We start from the raw sequence: 11452 nt of genomic DNA, 5'->3' as shown, positions 1-11452 counted from the left end.
TTATGACCCCCTTGGAAAGGACAACCTTAAAACGTTGAAAACTAATAAAAAAGGGGTGTCAGATCTCGCGAAAAACAAGGTTATTAAATGCTTTAGAAGATATTTTTTCCTTAAAATCTCACTGAGATTCCTCTGTCAGTCAAAGGTTCTCAGATCTGAAGTATGCTCTGTTAAAAAGGGTTGTTTTAGTATAAAACAAAGATTTTGGCGTTTTGTGAGTACGTTTTCTTGTGAAAAGTAACCAGGCACGCTTTTAGAGGCTATGAACTCAAAAACATACACAAATAACGGATGAACGAAGCACTAGAGAGTGAGATTCATCGTTTTGGAACACAGATCCCTTCGTTTCAGAAGATGCATGAGTTAAAGGTAAAACTGTGTCTAAACTCAAGGTCGTGAGCAAAACACGGTGGGCGCCAAACTGTGACTACTCGTTTTCCCGTAGTCTACGTAATGTATACATCTCTGAGGATCTGATGTTAAGTAGTATCGATACCTCTGTTGAACTGATAATGCTAAGTAATAAAAGATGTGTAGGATCACTATAATAACGAAGAACACAAATATAATGTAAAAGCTTCTAAGTTATCATGAGACACAAGAGATTACGTGGTTCGACATTTTTCTACGTCCACGGGGTAATGAGTGATTGTTTTGTATTAAGTTGTGTTGGTTACAAAGATCTTAAATGCTTCCCAAAGTAATAGAGAGAACTCAAGTTGAAGTAAATACTTAAGTTCTAAACATTAAAGAGGTATAAGCTTAAGACTAGATCTTCTCTCCTAGATATTGAATGCCTTTAGTTTGTTGGTGAGGCTTGGTATTTATAGCCCTTTCTACTCCAGGTATATCTTTGCTGCCTCTGGGTCCATCGTCTGCTGATATACCTTTCGTACCAATGGTACCTTTGTCCACCGCGTACCTTCTTCAGTCGTATTCCGCCACCTCATATGGCCCACGTTCCTTCGGGAACTACCCAACCTTAGTACAGGTTGTACCTTCGTTCACCGCCAGCTTCTGTTAATCGGGTTCTGCCAAGCCTTCTCTCTCCACGTGCCTTGGTTCATGCGTGTAGATAAGAGATTTGTGCATTTAATGCTGATTAGATGCGTCATCTACCTCTGTCCCTTCGCCAGATGCCTCTTTGTAGACTAGGCTTTTTCTCTTCTCATCTTAACCGTCTAGGCCTTCTTTCTTGGGGGAAGATAAAGTAGATCCGCGGAGGTATCCTTTGCTACTCAGGTTCCTCTGTACAGCGAAGGCTACACAGTTAAGTTCATATGTGGCCACTAAGATCGTGACACGTGCTCCGCAGAATATTGGTATTCACAGGCGAATGATCTTTATTATGATCCGGAGTTGGAATAATCGTATCATTGTTGCAAGGACTTTCAAGAGATTTTTTATCTTCATCGGAATCATTATCAACCTCAAAATCGCCAACATCCCAACGACGTTCGAATTCCATGTCTATGGACTTCTTAATTTCATCAAGAGTCTCTTGTGATGCACCGGCTTTTCCAGTTGGTTGTATCGCGCACATAGTTTTTTGATGTTAACATGCTTTCCACCCTTATGCACAATCTCCTCTTTTTGAAAGAGTGAAGGAAAAACACGACAAAGAGGAATAGGTTTTGATTCAGTATCATAACTTTTTAGTTCCAAATTCCCTTTCATTTGCACATTACTAGAAAACGATTGATCAGAAGCATAACTATCCTTCTGTCCTCGTGATTGTTCACTTACATACCCGTCATAAGGTTGTTGATATGTATGTGAATATCCATAAGGTTCCTTGGGATATTGATCATAGCCAAAAGATTGGTTTTGATTATACCCATAGGATGGTTGGTAGTTTTCATAAGAATGAGATTGAAAACCATACTGATTATCACTATTATGTGATTGATCTTGTGCTCCGTGCATGTTATTTCCATAAGGAAACATGAAGACTCACAAGAGTAAAAGAAAATAAAAACAACTAAGCAAATAACAAATCAATTAGCAACTGCTCCCCGGCAGCGGCACCAAAATTTGATGTGTGTCGTTAATGCAACAAATTAACAAATATATTTCTCACTAATTAACTGGTAATATAGCGGTAGTAGGAGATCGTTCCCACAGAGAGCTGTGTAATTGATAGGTTATTTGATCAGCAAGATAAAGTAAATAAAAAAAGGGGGTTTTGGTTTATAATATATATAAAATATAATAAAGAAGAAAATGATGATTAAGGAACCCTTCGCCGTTACCAAGCGATAGCTGGATTAAAATACTTATCTATTGTTCGTAAGAACCATTTATCACCAACCGTAGAATAACAGATAGATCAGTGTTATCCCCAAAACTCCTTCAATCACTAGATACGGCAGTTCTCGACTACCAAATTCTATCCAACGAACCACCAACTAATAGATCACTCAAGGTGTAATCCAATCGAATGCCTTAAGCTTTGTGAATTTAGGTTGATCCCAGTAGTTAAACTCTTAGATCAAGGTTACTTGTTGGTGTTGTCTTAACACACGATTCCTCTACAAAATCCCTCCGTAAGGTCTCGTGATTTCTACTTGTGTAGAGAGTTAATCGACAATTACTTATCTCATAACTTCTACTAGCAATAGAACAATCAATAAACTAATCTAATATGCATCCCAAATCAATCTAAGAATCACTCATAAACCCTAGATATGGACATATGGTAAAGACAAACGATGATGATAAAAACTCTCAATAGATTTGTATTATTAATGAAGCTTCTCGCTTAGAACATTGAATTCATCCTTAATCAACAAAGGTTTAGTTTTTCATGATTACACAATTACCCGGTTTCCCCCTAAAGGGGAAAAACCTAAATTATTAATGAAGAACAAAAGTATAATATGAGATTTGATGATATATGATTACATAGCCTAATACCTTTTTATAGGTTTACATTGCTTGGTCTCCAAGTATTTAGTTCGGTTAAGAACCCCGACCCGAAATAACGAATTAACGAATCCAAACGTGCCCTTAGGTCTTCCAAGGTGTAAATACACGTTTCCAAATTTCTAAGTTTGCAAACCCAATCCGCGAACTTCAAAATCCAGCACAAATTTTCGGAATTAAGTCTGCGAACCCAGTCCGCAAACCCAGTTCGCGGACTTCACTATCTTCGATATTTGATAAAACTGTTTTGGCCATAACTTCTTCATCCGAACATGGAATGACCTCATTCTTTTTGCATTCTTTTTATCTTTCAATTATCTTCAAGATGATGATGATAAATTCTTAATTTGAATGAGTTAAGATCAGTATTTGGCCCGTCTCTTGATTATGTGTGTTTTGCTCCTTTTCGTCGCATTTCTTCCACTTCTCCTGGACTTTGACACTTGGATACTTGGAATACTCCTCTTATTAGATATTTTCAGAACTTTGTAGCTCATTTTTGGATGATTCACCTGTTGGAGACAAATAAGAGAAAACCAAAGTAATAATACGAAAATATGCAAGAATAATAGCTAAAGCAAGTATGGAATGGACACTAAAATCATATGAATTATGCACTTATCACCTGCAAACGGACAACTTGAATCTCTTGTGATCAATCACACACAGAACGGAGTCTGTTAACAATGGATTATCACAAGAGGTCTTTAAATCTACAAACAGTCTAAAGATCCCCGTCGATACTTCGATCTAGTTTGAGTGAATCTTATATCAGAAGAGAAGATTCTCAAGCATAAACAAACTAGGTGCAATCAAAGTTCAACAACCGTTAGTTAATAAAATCAATCAAAAACTAATAATAAACTGCAATTATCTAGTTTCCCACCAACAGTACTTGTAGAGCTTCTCAATCCCAAAGAAATCTTTAAAACGAGCGGTCATAAGAGATTTCGCCTAATTAGGATACTTTCATCTCCGAATAGACGGCTCCACCAGTAACAACACAACTAGATAGTTTTGATGGCTCTGAGGATTAGTTTGCTCGAAATGCAAACTTCAATATCTATAGGGAAGTTTGGACACCAAGGAATTTCCAAAACCGAATATTCTCAAAGATATGCAATAAAGCCAAAATCGGTTTTCATAATTTCTGGAATGCTCTGTCCAAATATTGACCGAAATCTCAGTATAAAATCTCCAATTAGTAAATGAACATTGACGATTTTTCTTTTCTAAAGATATGCATTTAATTGCTGCAAATTAAAAGCATACAAAATTTAAAACTTTTAATTAAAATATTCTCAATTTATTTCGATCAGGGATTATCCTTTAGTTATTAAGGAATATCTTTGAACAATAATAGATAAGAATTACTGCACATGTTCAAAGTATGTCGACATATTTACTTTGTAAATCTTTTTTCATATTTACAATCTTGGAATCGATTTGCCACACTTCCAAACGAGTTTATAATTGGTTCATCTGATTTCCAAGAACTATGTGATTGATCAAAAACATCCAATCACCATTCATGGGTTTAAAACACAAAGTTCGGTTCAACCTCCAAGTGGCTACTAGGATTGGTTATGCTAGTTTCCATAAAATGGCTAACTAAGTACCAGGATCGGTTACATTAGTTTCCATAAAATGGCTAACTAAGTACCAAGATCGATTAACACTATCTCATGGTATTACTTGTGATCGGTTTCACAAGTTATAGGATCGGTTACACCAATTACTAAAACTTGTTAACCTACTACAGGGATCGATTACACATCTTGTGATTAGTCCCACCAAGTACTAGGATCGGTTACCCAATGACTAGGATTGGTCACACCAATTACAAATATCGATCATACCATCTCAGGTGATTACTTAAGATTGGTTTCACCAATAAAAGTCATACAGATACATAAGTCATGCATTGTGAATAGTTTTACCAAGATACATAAACAAGTTATGAGCAGTTATACCAAACACACGTATTGGTAATCCAAAGATTTGCAATGAATAATATACCAATAAGCCTAGCGTTTTCCTTTCGTTTCACGATAAAAGTTCATGAATTTACTTCCTTTAAACGAATTTAAAACATTGTTTCCTAGGATGAAATCTTCACCTCATACCCATACATAATCACAATAGCATTCAAACGATTATGTCGATGTCTTATATACGAAGTTCAAAAGATAAGCGTTATACTTCGTATTGTATTCCTTAATACCACGTCTAACTAGAGTGTAATCATTCATGCTTCGCAGTTAACTTTTCAATATGCACGACCTGAAATATACGTTAGGGAATGAAACAGTTCAAGTCAAATATTACTAACCTCAAGTGGAAGGATGATGTTGTCTTTATAGCTCCTTACTTCTTAACTTCTTCAAGTCTTCACGTAATACTTGTAATGTCTCATATCCTAATACTTTCAAGCTAACCTATACGAAGTTGACTCTAGTACATAATCAAGCGACTCTTTAAATGAGTTCTGGCTCACTAAAATATGACAACCAAACTTGACATACCAACGCTTGGTGGGTTCAACCGAGCTATGATCTAACAATCTCCCTCTTTGTCAATTTTAGTGACAAAACTCTTACATCATATGGATAAAAAAATTACAAGAATTCATTACACATACGCTTGATTCCCAAATTCAACAACACAATAACCTGTATACATTCAATCCATAAATTTCGTTGTTGACATTATAATATCAAAGCTAATACTCCCCCTAAAGGTAAGATAGGTAGATTTTAAATCCTCACATCTTTGTTATTCCTTTGTAGTCAATATAACTACAAGTATCAATATGATATGCTACTCCCCTTTAGTCTATACTTTACTCTTTCGTTAGATAAAATGTTTAAGCACCAATGTCCTTTCCCTTAGTGATACCAATCAATATAAATCAATACCAGTTACACTTGTTTACTCCACATATTTCTCCCCCTTTTTGTCACAAAATGGCAAAGGTACGGGCAAATAAAGGACAAACCGAAAGAATCTTACAAATCTTACAAGACTTTCAACCTATAGAGTTAAGCACGAGGGTTCCACACACCATTTTTGATAACCAAAATCAAAACCGAAACTACAAAGTAGTTTTGTTTTGATATGTTACCAAGGAAACAATTGCCCGAAGCAATTTTCCTTAATAGTTTAGCAAACCAAAAATCGAGTAAGCACCTTAGTTCCTTTGCTAAATCGATTGTACAAATACAATCGCTTGTTCGATAAGACCAAAATAAAGATAACTCTATTTTTCTCATCAGGTTCTAATTATCCATATAACTTAGACCTTTCACTTTTAAAAAAGACAAGTACTAGGTTAGTTAACTAGCGTTCCTTGTTAAGGCATTCGATTAGAACAACAACAAAAAGGCAACCTTTACCAGAGCTTAAAAATCGGTTTTAACTAATGCGATGCAAAATTTCAAAACCCAAAAAACATATGCTTTTTGCTAAACCAAAAGCGATTCAACATATTGTGACTTTTTCACACATGAGTTTCAATCGGAACCCCTTATGATCCTTTGATAGAGGCTACCAACATGGGCTAGAACTCAGTCCCGCTAAATCAAAAAGTCACCCAAACCATAAGGGTTCACACAATATGAGGTCGAATATTAAGGTTATGAAAACCGAAATCAAACATCCCATAAACACATAGCAATAACATAAAAGCATTCAAGCACATGCTATGTAATCGAAAAACTATCACAAGAAAAATTATAAAATAATAATTTTATTCATAATAATAAATAGTTTTATTCAAAATAGACCTTATTGAAATAATCAAAAACTAATGTCTATTTTTTTTCAACAGATTTTTCAAAGATCATCTTCTATTTCCTCAAAATTTTTAGGATTTTCATCAACAACATCTCGACTGATATCTCGGATTCTGCACATAGTACCTTGATTATGTTCACAGGCTAAAGCATTAACCTTTCGGTTAATATTTCGAGCATACACCTTGTTACCGGTTCCAAGTTTAATCAGCTTTCTTTGGTTACGAATAACAGTTCTTAGTAGTGTTGCATGTCTATGATGTGTTTCGATAGTACTAAGGAGGACTTGTCGTAGATTGATAATATCAATCTTAGCATACAAACTGTTTTGGACTAGGAGATGAGTTATATCTTCCTTTTCATTCTCTTTTTCTTCACAACCAGATTTATTGAAGGTATCATCAAGATGAAAAGTTTCCTTATAAGTCATTCCACTTAATGCTTTCAGAATTTTGGCTTGAGATCTGGTTTGAGATACATCCTTTATCATAAGTTCTCGAATAAGATGAGCATATATATTCGGGAAGAGTTTAACATATACCAAACATAGGTTTCGGCCTTAAATAAAAAATTCTGACCAGATTTGAAAGGATTTTCGCATCTTATGTGTTATAGAATCACAAAGATTCTTTTGAAGAATCAAACTTCTAGATCACTTATCTAAAAATACTTTAGATACGAAAACTTATCTTGTTTACACAAGTTGTTTGTTAGACAACTTTTTTACACATGGAGACAGATTAAGCATCTTTAGGTAGATTGTGTAAACTCTGTATGTTGAATAAGGGATTATTGACAGGATACAGATTTCCCAGTTATGTGTGCTTCCTTTTATCAGTAGATTGGGCATTGTAAGGATGCACATTTCAACGCAATCAAGCGTTAGGGTGAGGATCTTCCTCACCAAATACCTTTTGAGGAATTTCTTCCTTCTTATTTTTATGGACATTATCATGTTCCCTTGTGTGGGTTTTGAATCCATCATCTTCGTTAGAAATATTGCAAGATGATATATCCTTGATTACATCTTGAGCCCAATATGGTATGTTCCTTGAACTTGAACCCATGTAATCTTGATCTTCTATTAGACAAATCGATGATGTCTTTTGCTCAAGACGTTCTAGATGTCCTCTTAAGGTATTCATTCCTTGTTGGAAATGTTTTTCTAAACACTTGTCTAGATATACCTTTCGATAAGTCTCTGTAAAAAGTTCTTCACTAAGGATCTTATTCCTTATTTGTGAATGCTCCAGTGATTGAGTAGGAATTTCACACTCTGTAGTCTGTTGATGAACTTCGTTGCATAGAGCCAATTTTTGTTCCAAATAATCTACCAAATTATTTTGAAAACTGAGTGTTTCTCGCTTTCCTTCACATATTCTTACATTTAATTGAACAATAAGTTCTAGGACATCATCTAGACTGTCAATGGTTTTTCCCTTTTCTGAATAGTTTTCAACATGTTTGAAAAATATTTCTAACTTTTTACGAAATTCAGAACTTGGGAAGACTAGTGAATCTAATCTCTTTTCACATTTGGAAACAAGCGATTTTTTACTAGAGATTGGAGTCGGATCCAAAACATGTTTCTTGAGTTTCAGATTCATTCTTTTCTGATCAGGAACCTGAATCTCAATCAAGTTATTAGTCATAGATTTTTTCCTTGATTTTCGAAAAGACTTACGAGACCAATTTCCATTGAAATTTTCTGAGATCTTATTCCCATTATCTTAACATACGTTAGTTGATTTCTTCATAAGTTTAGATTTTCTTTTCTTATTTTGACTCATATCGTATAGGTTGGATCACACCAAACACAGATTGTTAGATATTTTCGTGTTTGTCTGCTCTGATACCAATTAAAAAGACGAGGGTACCCAAGTATACCTCAATCTAAATCTTTTCCACCTATAGGTCCTTTCTCCGAAAGTGATTGTCTATGGACTGAGTCGAGACAATAAAACGAATAGGTTCACACTTCGTGTGATCGTCTATGGATACTAGATCGATACAATACGACAACAAGATAACTTGCGTGATTGACTATGGATACAAGACCGAGACAATAAAACAACGAAGTATGATTACTTGATAATAAGTTCGGACTTAACCAAAAACTATTGGATTGCTATCAAGTAATTAGGAATGAACGTTTGTGTATTTTACTTCTAATTATAATAAATCAACTATAATTGCGGAAATAGAAAAGTAAAAGACTACAACAAGATTTTGTTAACGAGTAAACCGCAAATGCAAAAAAAAACCCGGGACCTTGTCCAGAATTGAATACTCTCAGAACAAAGCCGCTATACAAAATCTAAATCAGCTTTGTATAGTTGAGACCAAGCAACTAAACATATAGTTCACCTAGTTCCCTCAGTATCCCTGCCCCTCCAACTTGCAATAAGTCACACACTTAGAACAATTTCTTTGGTTCATATTCCAAACAGTAAAGGAACAACAAATCGTTTTGGTAACAACTCTTTTCAATCAACATAATATGATTTTGACAAAAGGCTCTTCCGTTTAACCAATAAAATCCTTTTTCGGGTTCTTAGATCAATCTATTTAACAACTACCAAAGTAATTGTTTAGACTATGCAATCAATACTATGAATCACAAAGAAATCTATTGATGCCTATCTACGCAACTAATCGATCCAATCTATCAAAATATAAACCAATTATAGTTGGACCCCAGCCGATCAAGTTTTGTGCACACCAAAGATTATGAACTCAAATAAAAAATCTTCTTTGTCTTCAAATCTTCTTAGATCTTCAATAAACACCTGCACACAAACAACTTGAATCTCTTGTAATCAATCAAACGCAGAACGGAGTCTGTTAACGATGGTTATAACAAGACGTCTTTAGATCTACAAATAGTCTAAAGATCCCCTTCGATACGTCGATCTAGTTTGAGTGAATCTTATATCAGAAGAGAAGATTATCAAGCATAAACAAACTAGGTGCAGTCAAAGTTCAACAACCGTTAGTTAATCAAATCAATCAAAAACTAATAATAAACTACAATTATCTAGTTTCCCACAAACGGTACTTGTAGAGCTTCTCAATCCCAAAGAAATCTTTAAAACGAGCGGTCATAAGAGATTTCGCCTAATTAGGATACTTTCCTCTCCAAATAGACGGCTACACCAGTAACAACACACATATTGGTAATCCAAAGATTTGCAATGAATAATATACTAATAAGCCTAGCGATTTCCCTTTCGATTCACAAAACAAGTTTATGAATTGTACTTCCTTTAAACGAATGTAAAACATTGTTTCCTAGGACAAAATCTTCACCCATACCCATACATAATCACAATAGCATTCATACGATTATGTTGATGTATTATATACGAAGTTCAAAAGATAGGTGTTATACTTCGTATTATAATTCCTTAATACTACGTCTAACTAGAGTATAATCATTCGCAGCTTCGCAATTATGTTTTCAATATAGCACGACTTGAAAGATACGTTAGGAATGAAACAGTTCAAGTCAAAATATTACTAACATCAAGAGGAAGGATGATGTCATCGATGTAGCTCTTTACTTCTTCGTATTCTTCAAGTCTTCGAGTAATACTTGTAAGTCTCATATCCGAGTAACTTTCTAGCTAACCTATACGAAGTTTACTCTAGTAAATAATCAAGCGACTCTTTAAATGAGTTTTGATTCACTAAAATATGACAACCAAACTTGACATACCAACGCTTGGTGTGTGGGTTCAACCGAGCAATGCTCTAACACATATGAGCACTTTCATATCAACCTTATTCATCTTCACCATAACTAGTTCAAATGACTCAAATGAAACTAGTTATATAGTTGTTCAATTGCTTAGATCTTATAGAAGTATACAAGACACAATTGATGCAAAATCGATTTTGATTCACTCGAATCAATTCATGAACATTATAGCCATGGATTGCAAAAGATTGCATTCCTTATTATATAAATGTTTTAGTTCATGAATAAACCGGTTTTAGAAAGTAACCTACTTAAGTTAGCAAACAGGTACGCATATCTAAGTAGCCGGACCGAGTTTGGTTATGTCAGTACGCATATGGGTACGCATACCAATTCACACTTCCAAACTCCAGCAGAAATTCACTGAACCCAAACTTCCTCCAGTAGGCATACGGGTACGCATACCTTAGTTCCGGACTTCCGCCAGTACGCATACGGTTACGCATACTTAGGTTCCGGTTTTGGATTTTACACAAATGTTAATACACACTATGTTTATATCCAAACATGGTTACTTGTTCTAAACTCTCATTTCAATCGTTGAAACTTTCTTAGAGGATGACAATAGTTATTATCCACAAATTATTAACATCAAAGCGATTTTCAAGTTATTGGAATAATCAATATGACTTTCGTCAAGAGTAAAGATGAACTTGGTTAAAGGTAAAGCTTACCAACACATATTTCGAGAAACAGATAAGTGAGTTAAACTCAGATCGAAATAGCAGATGTGTATAATTGAAGTCTATATAGCAATACGAATTTTGTCTTAAATAGGAGATAAAATAGATAGATTTTTGAGTGATAGATAAGTTCAAGTCTCCACATACCTTTAGTTAATGAAGTTCCACAAGTTCCCTTGAGTAGTTATTCGTATTCATTCATGAACGTCGTGGAGTCTAAAACTCAACTACACTTACTATCCTAATCCGAGACTTAGCTATAAGTAGACTAAAAATCAAGACTTATAGTT

The sequence above is a fragment of the Papaver somniferum genome, chromosome 11, assembly GCF_003573695.1.
Source record: "Papaver somniferum cultivar HN1 chromosome 11, ASM357369v1, whole genome shotgun sequence".
Lineage (NCBI taxonomy): Eukaryota > Viridiplantae > Streptophyta > Magnoliopsida > Ranunculales > Papaveraceae > Papaver > Papaver somniferum.
This window is presented reverse-complemented; position numbering follows the sequence as displayed.